The sequence below is a fragment of the Lipophrys pholis genome (assembly GCF_963383615.2).
Source record: "Lipophrys pholis genome assembly, chromosome: 11".
Classification (NCBI taxonomy): domain Eukaryota; kingdom Metazoa; phylum Chordata; class Actinopteri; order Blenniiformes; family Blenniidae; genus Lipophrys; species Lipophrys pholis.
Genome location: NC_137631.1, coordinates 9342261 through 9357285, shown reverse-complemented (window position 1 = coordinate 9357285; position 15025 = coordinate 9342261).

Here is a 15025-nt window from a genome sequence, read left to right as displayed (position 1 = left end):
CGTGGATGCCGATGTTATTTCACTGTGAGCCGGGGCCTCCAGGTCGGTGAGCCGGGGCCTCCAGGTCTGTCCTCCAGGTCGGTGAGCCGGGGCCTCCAGGTCTGTGAGCCGGGGCCTCCAGGTCGGTCCTCCAGGTCGGTGAGCCGGGACCTCCAGGTCGGTCCTCCAGGTCGGTGAGCCGGGGCCTCCAGGTCGGTCCTCAAAGTCGGTAAGCTGGACTTGAAGTTTCTCTTGCTACTGCAGTGTGTGTGCGACGACCTCTCTGGTCTCCGTGTTCCCCTCCTCCATGACCACGACTCTCTGCTCTGCTTCTGCGACCCTGTCTGCGATCTCTTTTCAGGCGGTAAGTTTATTTAGCTTTTGTCCCATTTTTTCTTGGAAATCCCCCAGTACTTTTCTCAGTGGGCCCATAGCTCCGGTGAAACCTTTCTTTACCTCCGCCCTTGATGCCTGTATCTCAGCAATGATGCTGGCTTGAACAGTCTCCTTAGCCAGGCAAACTCATAATGTGGTCATCCCAGAAGAAAGGAGAAAAAGATAAACAAAAGTTCTGAATGAAAAGACTAAAGAATTGTTGAGTAAATATGTAGAGAATAATGATGAATTATTATTGATACAAAAAACAACCTAAAAGATCTATTGGAAAATCAAGTAGAGGGGAGAGCAAAACTAATCTAAGTTTTTTTATGAAAACGGCCAAAAATCTATTAAGTCACTTGCATGAAAAATATGGAAACAAAAACTGGAGAGACATATACAGAAAATTAAAGACCCCCTGTCCACAAAAACTCCTCATGACTTAGAAAAAATACCAAAGTCTTTTGAGAGATATATTACACAGATTTATATGCCCAACCCCGAGCAGCAGAGTGGACAGAGGTAACTACCTTCCTATCAGCTTTAGATTTACCATCAATAGGAACGGAACGCAACAAATTAATTAACTGAGACAATAACAGAAAAGCAAATAAAAGCAAATCTGAAAGCAAATAAAATGCCATGTGTTGACGGCTACTCTCACACCATAACTAAAGAACTGCTTTAACCATGTCCTGCAGGGAAGGGAGACTCTGATATCCTGGAGACAAGCGATAACTCGTAAACCTGCTAAGGATAGGACTGAGTGTGGCTCATACAGACCCATATCAGTATTAAACATAGACAATATAATCTGTTTGCATAATGACAAAATGCTTGGAAAACATAATCGCGGGATTAACTGACCAAGATCCAAAAGGCTTTGTAAAAAACAGACACCCACAGCACAATGTGAGATTAGCATTACACCTTATTGATGATATGAGGAAAAAGTGATAAAGAATCAATAGTTATAAGATTTGACGTTGAGAAGACATCCGATTCAGTCGGGGGGGATTATTTATATCTGGTCCTCAAAATATTCAGCTTTAACTCCCAGGTTATAGGATGCCTGAAATCGTTATACTACTCACTTACAGCCTCAATCAAAATATAAAGGAATCTATCCAAACCTGTTTGACTGGAATGAGGGTGCCGACCGGGCTGCCCCCTCAGCCCTGCTCTCTTTGCTTTATTTATTGAGCCTCTGATTCAGGCGGTCAGAGAGGACAGTGATATAATGGACATGTCTATCAGAGCGGCTCAGCACAAAATCTATGCATATGCAGACGATATTCTTATGACGCTTACCTGTCCTGACACAATACTACTCAAAGTAGAGAAAAATAGAATAGAGAAAAATATTGGTTCATATTCAGGATACAAACTAAATTAAACTAAAACGCAGAGCCTTCCTTTCAACTATAAACCTGAGGCGATAATTTCCAGAAAATGTCAATTTAAGTGGGAAAACAACATGATTCAATATTTAGGTGTTCAGATACATAAAGACTTAACCTCCATTTATGATAACAATTATACCCCCATTACTGCAGACATTTAAACAGACCTAAACAGGTGGTGACTATTACCAATGAGCATGTATAAGAGAATAGAAACAGCAAAGATGAACATATTGCCTCGACTTCTTTTACTCTTTCAATCACTGCCGGTGGAAATACCCCCCAAACAGTTTAAGGATTGGAATAGAATGATTTAATCCAACCTAATAAGGGAGATAAACATACCTCCTTCCTCATTAATACATCTTTTAAATACCAATTTGAATAAACCCCCTCCTTGGATAACAGTTCCATTGAACATCTGGAAAAAAATACTCAAGGACAAAGAATTTGAACAAAACGCACAAATACTACACTGGATAACACATGGCTCAAAATCCATACCCACTGAACGTGACAATAGATTAAAATGCAGGAGAAATTACCTAATTTATAATAATAAGAAATAATAAAGGATTATCGGCCTTCCAACAAATTAAAAGCACCTTTAACCGAGAGAATTAAAATGTCTTCAACTTAGACATTACTATGACAAAAACATTAAAAGGACAACAGAGGGAGGATTAAACGTGATTAAAATATTTACGGAGTTTGTTGTTGCCTCTTTGTTATTTCATGTTCCTGCTTCACGTTACTGTCTAGATAGAGCTGCTCAGGCTGGTTAAATCTAGGAAATCATCTTACTGTCTAGATAGAGCTGCTCAGGCTGGTTCAATCTAATAACAGTTGGAAAGTATTTGGATGAGTGTGATTATTGCAAATAATATATGTAGCACAACAAGGACATTGTATGTTATCCCCTTTCCCCCACCCCCCTCCCCCCTCCCCCCTCGACTTTCTTCTCTCTCTTCTCTTCTCTCTCTCTTTGTGCGTTCCCCCCCGGTCGTGTACGGCAGCCATGCCAGCTTCTGACGGAGAAGGCAACAGGAGGAGACTCCAGGTCTCTCCCTGTTGCAAGACCAAAAACTGTTCTGACTCCGAAGGCTCTCAATCACATCATATTGTTGGCCCAAGCTGCCGAACAGGACAAGGGCAAAGAAAATAAAATATAAAAAAAAAAAAAAAAAAAAAAAAAAATATATATATATATATATATATATATTTACGGAGGCACAAAAACGCAACACCATCAGAAAATTGATCTTCAAAATATACACATCCTTGCAGCTAGAGAGAGGTCACTCCACAACATACGTTAAAACAAGATGGGAAATAGAAGCTAATGTAAAGAAACTGAAGAAAGACTGGCTCAACATCTGGAAAACACAGTCGTCCTTCTCCAGCTCGGGTCTGTGGGGGGAATTTGCTTGGAAAAATATCCTGATATTCTTCATCACTTCAAAGATCAAAGAAATCAGATGAATTTTAATGCTCAGATATAGACTTCTCTTTCAGTCTTATGTATTTAGGGAATTTACTTGTACAGAAACAAGATAGGTACCGTCTACAAAATCTAGTAATCAGTTGCAAAAAAGCAATAAGAAGAAAATGTCTCAATAAAAAGCCTCCATCTATTTGAGAATGGAAAGAGATGTGTACTACAGATGTGCTTGAGTTTGAGAGATACTGAGAACCTGGGAAATTGCATAATAATTTAAAATATTGAAAGTTCTTATTCTATCCTGCACTTACGTATTGGCCTATATTCTGTAGAATTGATGCTTTAAATAATTTCCTTCCGTGGCTAAGCATTTTGTTTACACTTTAGAAATGATTTAAATATATGATTTAATACACGCTGAACCTGTATTCAGCCTGTCTGCTATTCTTACTGTTATTTGTTGCTTGTTTCATATAAAAACTTATAATAAAGAATCAAGAAAATAACCCTGAATGCTCTTTCTGGAAAATGTAATCTTCATTTTCCTCAGAGATGTTTGCACCAGAAGAATAAACCCTTTTAATAATTTAATGAGCATACAGTTTGTGGTAAATTACGTTCATCCTACAAGCACGTGCCCTGCATTTCGTACTGGATACCATCTCCTTCACTGCCACTAGGGGGAAGAGGTGCTGCGCTGTTTAAATGACAAACACGCTCTGGAGGGGCTGAGAAGTCCTAATGCACACTTTCTGGATTTCTGCATCCCTTTTTCACCTAATTGATTTTTTATCCATTTTGGCACATCGCACAAGTTGTTCCCTGTTGCTTTGCATCGAAACCACAACCTCCATGCATCAATACAGTTTGGTGCAGTTTTCTACTGCAGCATTTTTTAGTATATTTCATTTACATTAAATCTCGGTAATTCTGTTTGTTCAACGTGAATGAAATGTAATGAAAGCATCCAGCTCAGGAAAATATCATCAAAACATATAGCTGTGTTGCTTCTGGAATGTTAATTTCAGACACATTATATGGATGCTTCTGAGGGACCTTGTGGTAAGATTTAACAACCAGGCACTTCTTTAAGCAACTGACTGAGGACCTGTGAATGAAGTCAGCTGATACCTACAAAACAAATGAGGGCTATAAAAAGATATTAAAGTGCTTCCAGCCTGCAATTTCCCCTGTCTGAGATGTCATTAAGAAATGGCATTTAAAGGAACTGTGCAAATCAGGACATGATCAGGAAGGCTTGAGAAACTTTCAGATAGAATCTCTTTAAGGGGAAACTACAACACAACAGGCCCGTGAATGTTAACATGGTCTTTATGGATGAATCATCAGGGGAGACGTTTTACCTGTGGCCTGATCACAAAGTCAACATCTCAAGTCTGCGAAGCAAAGTCTGGAGAGGCCAGGTTCATTCTGGAAACAAGTGAAGTGGGCTGATGAGGTAAAAAAAAAAAAAAAAAACAGCTCCCTGGCCACAATCACAAAAGGTATGTTTGGGCAAAGACAGACAGAGCAGCTATTGATGAAAATAACAGCTTGCCAACTGTTAATCACAAGGGTGAAAATATCATCCTTCAAGGTTGTGTATGACAGCTAGAGGTAAGAAACGCTGCACAGACTGAGAGGAAACTGGAGCCTGCTAAATATCTGCAAATTGTAGATGCAATTTAAAAAAACAAGACACTTGCTCCATATACAATCCTCCAAAAACATACTTTACAATCACCCATGAACTGCTTCAAGAAACACAAGCTGGGCTTTTGCAGTGGCATTCACAGTCCTCCCCTGACTATGGCTGAAAATCTGTTGGGAGCTTTTCACCATGCTGTGCATGTGAGACCAACTAAATATATCTCAGAAATTGGGGCGCTCTCCAAGGAAGAGGCGAGAATTTATTTTTTCCCTAAATCAGGAAAAGTGTCTTAGCCGACTCCAAAATGTATTTGACCGAAGGGGCATCACTGAGTTGTGACTTACTTTCGCACGTCTCACTGTTACTGCGTTACTTTCAAAAATCAGGAAATTAAAGTCCAATCAATAAAGTATGGAATGTGAGTACTACATTTTCCATACAAGTAGAATCCTCCAGAACAGTAGTTCTTTCTTTTTTTTTTCTTCCCCTGGAGACCCCCAGATTGGATCAAGAAAAGGTTGACCCCTCTTCACTTTTTGTAACATTACAGTGAAGCCGAATACAGACCCTTCAAAAAGTGGAGCTTTGATTCCAGAAAGTCTTCTGATGTGCAAATCAGATTTAGACATCTCAAAGCCTCGGGCGCTCTGTGATCTCTGACACTCCTCTGGAACCGGCTTGGCCGCTCTGGGTCCTGGAGGGTCACAGTCCTGCCTCACCTGTTTGTGGAAACGCTGGCATGTGCAGAACCATGCAGGACTGCAGCCCTGCAGGACCTGAAGTGTCAACCTCTGTTCTAGAATTACTTTCAAACAGGTAAAGATGCTATAATGTCTGTTTCAACTATGTATCATCTTAATTAATTGTGCATGTATCTTTTGTGTGCACCTGTATATCCATAGGAAACTGTTTGATGAGGGAAGAGTAGGTGTTGAAATAATCAATTTTCTTCATATGTTTCCTATCGTGTTGACTGCATGGACACCTGAAATGTTACATTATGTATGCAGAGAATTCTGGGTATGTGCGTTTTTATCTCATTTCTGTAGTGGTCTCATGCTCCAACAGCACAGACGGTTTATATGTATATGAAATGTGCTGCACAGTTGGGGAATGACTAAACTAACAGTGTACACAAAGAGTGAAACTCATGCACAGTAAAACTCAGCCGCACTGCAATACGGTTCACCTGTCACCGCGGTGTGTGTCATTAGTGGCTGTCTGCATGTCAAACAGGGGTACAGACTCACGGTGAGATATGGGAGCGGGAATGTGGATGATAGACACAAAGCTTAACTGGAGCGCCGTGGCATTCACACAGTTTCTCACTTTACAGTTTGAGAGCGGAGGGCTGAGCTCTGTGTGTGTGTGTGTGTGTAAGCAATTTGGGTCTCTGGAAGAGAAAAAATATCTGGTGTGACACAAAAATCTTGACAAACACACGCACGCACGCACACACACACACAAACACATATACACACACACACACAGGTTTAAAAACAGGGATTCTAAACTATAGTTGTGGGTGTGAATGGGGAGCTTTATTGTGTTGTCTAAAAAGTGAGTGCTTCCCTTTGATGTGAGCACAGATCCTGTGTGTTTTCCGTCGCTCCATCCCTCGCGGCTCCTGGAGCCTGCTGGCCTATTCACTGGGCTCCATAATGAGCTGCTAATTATCCCAGGACCTCATCAAGTCTCTTTTGGGCCTGCAGTGAAGCCTCCTCCTCCTCACCCAGGTTGGCATGGTGACCGTAGGGGACATGACCTGAAGGAGGCCGCTGAAAAGGACGGCGGCAGCCTCACTCCTGCTCTCTCAGTGCTGGAGGGACGCTCTTTTCCTCCCGGTAGACAAAGGAGAGAACAAGCAGTGTGTATATAGAATTAGCTATACTATAAATATTGCTGGCTAAAATTGTGTTTTTATATTTCAGACGGATGTGTGTGTGTGGGATTGTTTTTAAATACGTGTGTTTCTGTGTCACTCTCGCATGAACTCAAAATTATGGGAAAGTTCTGACCTCTCGGGCACTTTCCACTCTGATCTACGTTCACTCCTCTGGCAGCACCGGGCCCTTCCCGTTTCCTGTTTATGGTGTCATAGGAACGGATCATGCGCACTTCCTGTGCTTTTACACTATAACATAAAAATGCACACTAATCAGCCATAACATTATGACCACTGACATGTCTAAATGTCACTGATTATCTGTCATCCTGGCAACAGTTTGAGATAGGTGAAAATGCTCTTAAAGTTGATATTTTAGAAGTAGAAGAATTGGCAAATTGTGATAACTTGTTAACTCAGTCAGAACATCTCCAAAACAGCAGCTCTTCTGGAGTATTTCTAGTTTGCAGTAGCCAGTATTCTCCAAAGGTTCAAGGGAGGAAAAGAGAGGAGCCAATGGCAGGGTCATGGACGGCAAGTGCCGCATGTGGCGAGTAAAAGCTGAGCTGTGTAGAAGGATAAAATAGACGAGCTACAGTAACTGTAATCTGCTGCAATGGTAACGTCGGCTCTGATAGAAATATGCAGAAAACACAGTGAGGTTAATCATGTTCCCATGTTGACCCCCGTACACCACGGAACATTTCAACTATTTGCATGTTCGCATGAGAACTGGACCATAGTGCAATGGATGAAGGTAGTGTGATCCTTCACATGCACAGCCTTATATAATTGTGGAGGATGTACTCTTTCATGGAAACAGTATTCCCATATGATATTGGCTCCTCCAGCAAACTACCACATAGAAAATGGGATGGTTTGAGGAGCTTTGAAGTGTTCAAGTTCCCCAGATCTAGACATACAAGTCTCAACTAAATGGCCTCACCTCACATTTCATAAAGCTTAAAGGATCTGTTGTAAACATTTTTTTTGTCAGATAACCAAGCACACCATCGGTGGTTTAATGAAGCCCATGACTCAACAACCAAGGCTGTTTTTGCAGCAAAAGGAGGACCTACACAATATTATCTTCTAGTCATAATGTTATGGCCGGTCGTGTCGCCTGCATCCAGTCATGAGCCACCGTCTCAGCACACAGCGCATCCGCAGCACAATGTGGCTGCTGTGTCTGTGACCCGAATTCAAAGTTACAATGATGAATACTTTGAAATAGCCGGTAGAAAATTTCAGATTTATGGACACATTTATCATCAAGGTCTTCATATAAATCACCTCTTAAAACGCCCTAATTCAAAGGCACTTCCAATTTCCTTTAGTTGCTAGGCAACCGTGGAGGGCCACAGAGATGCTGGGAGTTAAAGGCTGGCAACCCAGCGGTGTAAAGTGGATTGTGGGGTGAGTCACTGTCTTTTATATCTTTGAGGATCCATTTCATGGCCAGCTGACAATGACAATGATACACTGTCGCTGCAGAGTAATTGTACAGCCTGTTGATCTCTCTGGTGGATCCACGAGCAAATTATGTTGAGATGAATAGTTATAGAGAGGTTTTCGCTTGTTGACCAGCATCAAAAGAAAAGCACTTTAATTACATGATTTAATCACTTGAGGCATATTTATTTATGATGTGGTTATTGTAGAAAAGGCAGTTTATTGGCTCATGTTTTCATTGTCCTTCACTGTCTCTCGGCACAACACCTCTTATTGATTTATTGACCTCGGTGTCTTTTTATTGCATACTTATCTTTCATCAGGTCTCAATTAACTACCAGTTCAATACTACGCCTTTGGACTCTCGTTGCCATCTTTTCCATATCTGCTTTTTCCCCATTGTGCATGTTATGAATCACTTAGGTACTCTTACTAAACGCTCACTGCAGACTGCATACAATGGCAGCCATGCAGCTGTCGAGCCACTGAACAACTACTTTCTCATGGTCACAAATAATTTCATTTACTTTCATGATGAGGAAAAAAGTGGCAACTGTTTGATTAATATGCTTGATTATATTGCTTGTGTTTGCGTTGGACTCAAGTATTTTTTTGTGTCGAGTTTTTATTCATTTCTCAACATTGAAATGGAAATATTAACAGATATTATTTTCTGTTTTGTGCTTTTTCAGAATGGGTTAAATGAATTAACTGGATGAGTAGATGGGTGGCATGGTGGGTTTAGTATTTTTTTCTCACGTTGTGAAGAAGTACCCAGTCTTCTCGAGTTAATTCTAATTCCCTCCACAATCCAAAAACATGCTTACATGGGTTCCTCGTGGCTGGAAATTAGGCATGAATATATGTGTGCATGGATAATCTGTCCTTCTGTATCAGGCTTGTGATGGACTGGCAGCCTGCCTGTGGTGTACTTTGCCTTTTGCCCAGCGTCAGCTGGGGTAGACTCTATCCTCTAACGTGGATGAAACAGGATTAAAAGATGAGTGGATCAGACAACAACAGACAACAATGACGAGTCGCCTCTAGTTCACAATGGTTTGGTTACCTTACTAATGACTACAAATAAAACAAAACTCTTGTTTTATTTGGAATTGTCTCCATCAGTGAGGCTGTTTCACTCATGCACACATGATGTAGTGTTGCCGGGGGATGCCAGCTGATCTGTCAGCACTGTGTGGGTCAGACTAATCATTAGGACTAAGTTATGTGGGTTAAGAGGAACAATATGACCCTGAGACAGGAGTGTCAAACATACGGTCCACGGGCCGGAACCAGACTAGAGACCAATCGGGCCTGCGAAGATGAAATTTGACAGCATGCAATTAACTGCATTCTATTTATTTGACCACCAGGGGTGTAACTTATTTTCTTCCCACTTTATTTTGTATTATGTGGTGAATCGGTTCAGGTGATCAGGATTACCACACTGATGTAGAAATGTGTCTACAGTAAAGATCATTTCATGAATTTGACAAGTTATTCTCATCATGACATGAGCTTGCCTACTATACTGGTTTTTTTTTTCTTCATTCCAGCTACTTGAGGCCAAATGTTTTATGCTTTTGAAAATGTAACTGATATAATAAAATTCACTATGATCTGTATTTTTCAAATCACATGGTGAACTGAGGTATACTACTGTTGAAATTGCAATTATTTTATTCAAGTGTCATGTTTGTCATGTGCAGTAAAAGGATAGTTCATTAAATAACATCTTCTTAATGATATATTCACATTTTGTTGCACTAAAACAAAGACAGAGATGTAGTTATCTTTAGATATTGTCATTATTTACTGGTCTGGTCCACTTGGGATCAAATTTCACTGGATGTGGCCCCTGAAGTAAAATCAGTTTGACACGACTGCTCTCACATGTAGATGAATGAATGAATAACAATGGGCAGAAGCAGAAAGAAAACATTTGAGCCTGAAGGTTTAAGCAGCTAATGTCTCTTTCATATTGCATATTTTATACTTTTGTCATGGGTCAGTTTACACCTATTGAGGATCCCCACAAGTAAACAAGAGTTTAGGAAAACAGAATCGGAGCTGTTGCTCACTGCAGACCAAATCATCATATCATGCCATGTTAAAGCTAATGGTCATCTTCCAGAGCCGGACAGCGAGAGACAGCATCTCGTAAACTTAGGTTATTCATCTGGTTTTACTCATTTCAAGTAAGATAAGATCAGTAGCATTACTGCACCAGATTACACTACGACACAGTGGCACCCGAAAGACTGAGGGTGAACTTAATATCATGACTTATTCAAGAGAAATGTGTCACGCTGTTTCCTAAAAGAATCAAAAACAGCTGTGAAATACCCTTCAAAACTCAACTTCCTACTTCCCTCTAGTTCTTTGTGTTTTTTGAAAGAAGCAATAATGCGGCAGTAGTTCTAATTTTACCACTTTTGAAACACACATGTGTACGTGTAGTCTTACCACCACACGTATATAAGATTTTGCTCTCTTCAGAACTGTGCTGCTCACATAATTAATTACTTATTAATTACACATAGAACTGATGCTTCAATCCGACACATAATTTCAGGGCCTTTCCACAAGAAGTCTAAAATTAAGCTTTGAGCTCATTAGCGTAGTCTCAAGAGACGTATGAAGCCAGTCTTTGTTAAACGCCACCACAAAGTGCCCATACTGCATTAAGCACCAAAGTTTGTAGGACTGAACGGAGAGCCGTGTCTCATTAAAAATGACCATGCCTTGAATTAAGGAACAAGGTTAAAAATCCGCAGCCACGAAATTTAGAGGATCGAAGTCAATGTGGTCCGTCTGCTGGAGATACGACATTCAATAGTCACCAGTTGACTTGTTATTGGTACATATCGCTATGGACTAAAAAGGAGCTCAGGCTCATGGATTAACATTTTTTTCATTGTTAAAGCTATTCCAATAACACGGCTAACACCATCCAGCGCTGCACAGATCCCTCGCATTCATGATGCACATTTTTATGTAGATCCTATTCATATCGTCTGCTTCACTCAAGATTTTGTGAACAAATGATTCTGGATGTAAAACCACAGATATGCAGGCGGATTTTGCAAATGCTCAGAGAAAGGAGATTGTTGGCCTCTTCATTTGTGTTGCATGTCAATTACAGGCTCACATTCCTGAGGTCCGTACTGAAGCCCAGGGCGCCATGTGTAAGACTTGTTGGATTTGTGCAAAACAAAGAGTGCAGTATGAGCAGATTGGAGAGATTCCCTTCATATGACCTCACACTCGATGGGACGGCGCTGTGTTACAGAACAAACAGCTCATCTCTGACACACTCCTGCTGTAGACTGACCAGGCCGCAGTCCATTAATATTCCTTCTCATACAATGGATGTCAAGTCTCACAAAAGAAAAAAACTAAATCTGAGTGGTTGTCATCGTGGACTCCAACTATGCTGCATTTAGGAGTTCATTCACCAAATATCTCTACGGCTGAATGCGAGGGTTGTCCAGGGACACTCGCATACCATTCATCTGGTTCAACTGGCCTTTAAAAACAAAACACTGAATACTATTTTGACTCAGGTTCGATAGAATCTGCGCTCCCTCGGTGCTATTTGTGCTCTGCAACACGATGCTGGTGACACACTCCGGTGACACTTGTGGATTGAAGCCAGACATTGTCAGCTCATTATCACCACCTTGTCATTCGCTGTCAGCCGGCTCCATCTCTTCCTGTGTGTGTGTGTGTGTGTGTATGTGTGAGAGAGAGAGAGAGAGAGAGAGAGAGAGAGAGAGAGAGAGAGAGAGGAAAAAGGGGGGGTAATAAGGAGGGGGTTTGTTGTTGTTATGTGTGGTAAAGAAGGCTACAGGATCATTTCTAGCTGAAAGACGTCTCCTTGCTCACAGCCTCCTTGTCTGAGGATTATTCAGCCTTAGGAAACCGCCGTGGAAGTGAAAACAAGTGTTTATAAGCAGACATCTCTCTTTACAATCTGGTAGCTTTTATCCCCCGTTTCTTGTTTCCTGACTCTGAGAAATCACTTGCTGTTTATCACAGGTACAAACGAGCACATGCTGATACCAGACGCAGGCAGTCTGCCTCTTTCTATTTCCGTCACACAAACTTCTGTTTTTCTGTTGACATTTCCTCTTTTGGATGTCGCCTGAGTTGCGCATGAGAGCATTTCTCATTCCAATATTGGTGCATGTCTGAATGTCTGCAAAGCACTTCCTGCTCTCTGACAGTGCTGTGATAGGAATATCCTCCAACTGGGCCAGTGAACGTTTAAGCCAGGCCCCTCTTTCCTCTCTTTCTGAGGGCTTATTTTCAGACCTTCACCACGACACACCTCACATTTCTGGCTTATTACGTACTCGGCACAGAAGTTGCCAGATGTTGACACTGCAGCTGCTGAAGGCGTGTGTGAGAGAAAGAGAGATGGAGGGGAAGAAAAAGGTGAGAGACGGAAAGACAAACATAGGCAGCATGTTGCGGAGGATAAAACCAGAGGTGGTGGTGTTATGGCTCTGATGCTGTTTATAGCATAAGAGCCACTGTTCATTAGCAGTAAACAGAAAGAGAGAAATGGAGTCTGCGGAGGGGAGGGGAGGGGAGGAAATGAACAATGGAGGGGAAATGATCAGTAATCTGCAATGTTAGCTGTCAGCCTCCACTGCTGCAGTCTGTCTGGATCTCATTATAGGTAAATTCATTTGGCTTAAGGGCCGAAGCCAAATGTGCATGACTGAGTGAAAAGGAGAGTGTGTGTGTGTGTGTGTGTGTGTGTGTGTGTGTGTGTGTGTGTGTGTGTGTGTGTGTGTGTGTGTGTGTGTGTGTGTGTGTGTGTGTGTGTGGGTGTGGGTGTGTGTGTGTGTGTGTGTGTGTGTGTGTGTGTGTGTGTGTGTGTGCATTTGTGCTCGGCATAGCAGAGATGAGTGGTGGATGTTGTACATAGCCAAGAAGTAGGTTTTGTTTTCATTTTGCATATGTTCTATGGTTTTCTGATCTAGTTTTGGAAATACATTTGCGCTCGTCGTGGCATTAATTCAAACCGTCGGTGTTGTTTATTAGAATGCTCGACGAGCCAACTGGAAATTACTTGACAAAATACTGATAAATTCAACACATTTGGCAGCTGAATGTGTCACCGCTGCTCTATTCTCCAGCTCTTTGAGATTCTCACATTTCTAAATAGTGAAGGATTACTAACATTTCAGAATCTGCACATGAATCGACTTGGAAATTGTGAATACTGTGTTTTAATTTGTCAACTCTATGGTAGCCTGTTTAATCTTAGTGGCGACAGTCGGGACTCAACTTCAGAAAAGTTGGACTTGGTTCAAAAAGTCAACTTTAATATCTAATAATAAACTCTGCACAAAAGCCAAGATAACTGTGTTTGGCAGATTTCTTTTTGTGGAGATTTGATAAGACTCTATTATTAATAGAAAGTCTGATTATTCTCTTTTTTAAATCGGGTCAGATTTGTATGTAGCAAGCATTTGTGGGATGTGAGGCATGTGTGTAGGTATTAAATATAATATATTTGCTAGACTGTTGTTTGGTGGATTGGACAATTCACAAATCAAGACATAATAACGACTTAACAATTTATTGATATAAGAAACAGGAGGTTCATTAGTATGTGGAAGAACCGGACACCCTAGGGTGGCTCTGTTGGTCAGTCTGCACATCCAAGCTGATCCCTCGAGTGTTCAGAGGAGGTCAGATCAGGACTGCTATCGGGTCATTTCATTCTCTCCACTCGTAAATCCTGGAGGTAGTCTCTGATGAACCTGCTCTCTTTATTGTAATTTGTAACAGTCATTGACTGTAGATAAGGGACTTTCACTCGTTGCATGAATTTCCTCTTGATCTCTCTTTTTCTCTGCATTAAGTTTTCCTGTGTCGTGTTCACAATCCCCCCCCCCCCCCCCCCCCCCCCTGCAATCCAAGTGCTGTAGGTAGAATGAAGACTCATTGCTGATCATTATGCTGACTATCAGGTACTTGGATGTACCAGACGCAACAGCAAAGAAAAGAACAATATTTGGACATTGTTTCATGGCTGCAATCCCACACTTAACTTTGCTGTTCATCCTACAAATGCATGCTTTTTAAAAATATGTTCAAGTGAAATATTCAGGCATTCCAATGCTGGGAGATCTGTTGCTGAGAAGCATTGTTGCAACAAATAAATAATTGCAGTGTTGGTATAAACTTAATAATTTTGTGTATTTCATGAGACTGATATCAACGATTTGGCTGTCATTTCCCCTAACAGGGGTGGTGCCCAGAGGTCATCTGATGTATATCAGACCCCATTCTTTTAATAATTAAGAACTGCCTTTAGCGTTTCCCGTGGGCTCACCACCTGCAGGAAGGTTCTTAAATGGTGCAATGTGATCTGGGTGACAGTGCTCAGACTGTCACCCCCGCGACCCGGAAACGGATAAGCGGAAGAAAATGAATGAATGAATGAATGCCTTTAGCGTTCTCCATTGTCGATAGCCAAACTGCCCAGAAAGTTGAGTCTTGACATTAACAAAAGTGTCATTACTTTTTGTGCAAGAAATGTTCGAGTGTTTCTTACAAGTAAGTTTAATAAGTACTGTGTACACCTAGATGTTCTCTGTGTGATATTCATGCATAACAAAGGCAGAAAGTGGCGCAACAAAAAGGAAAGTGCAAAAAGAAAAACAGCTGTTGGAAGGAGGGAAGGAAGGAAGAAAAGAAAGAAAGAAGAAAAGGGGGAATAGCAAACAGAGCCATGAAAGGGGGAGATGGAGGGGGGGGGGGGGGTGGGGGGGGGAGCCGGTGAAGGAGAGAGAGGGAAGTCTGTGCAGCGACAC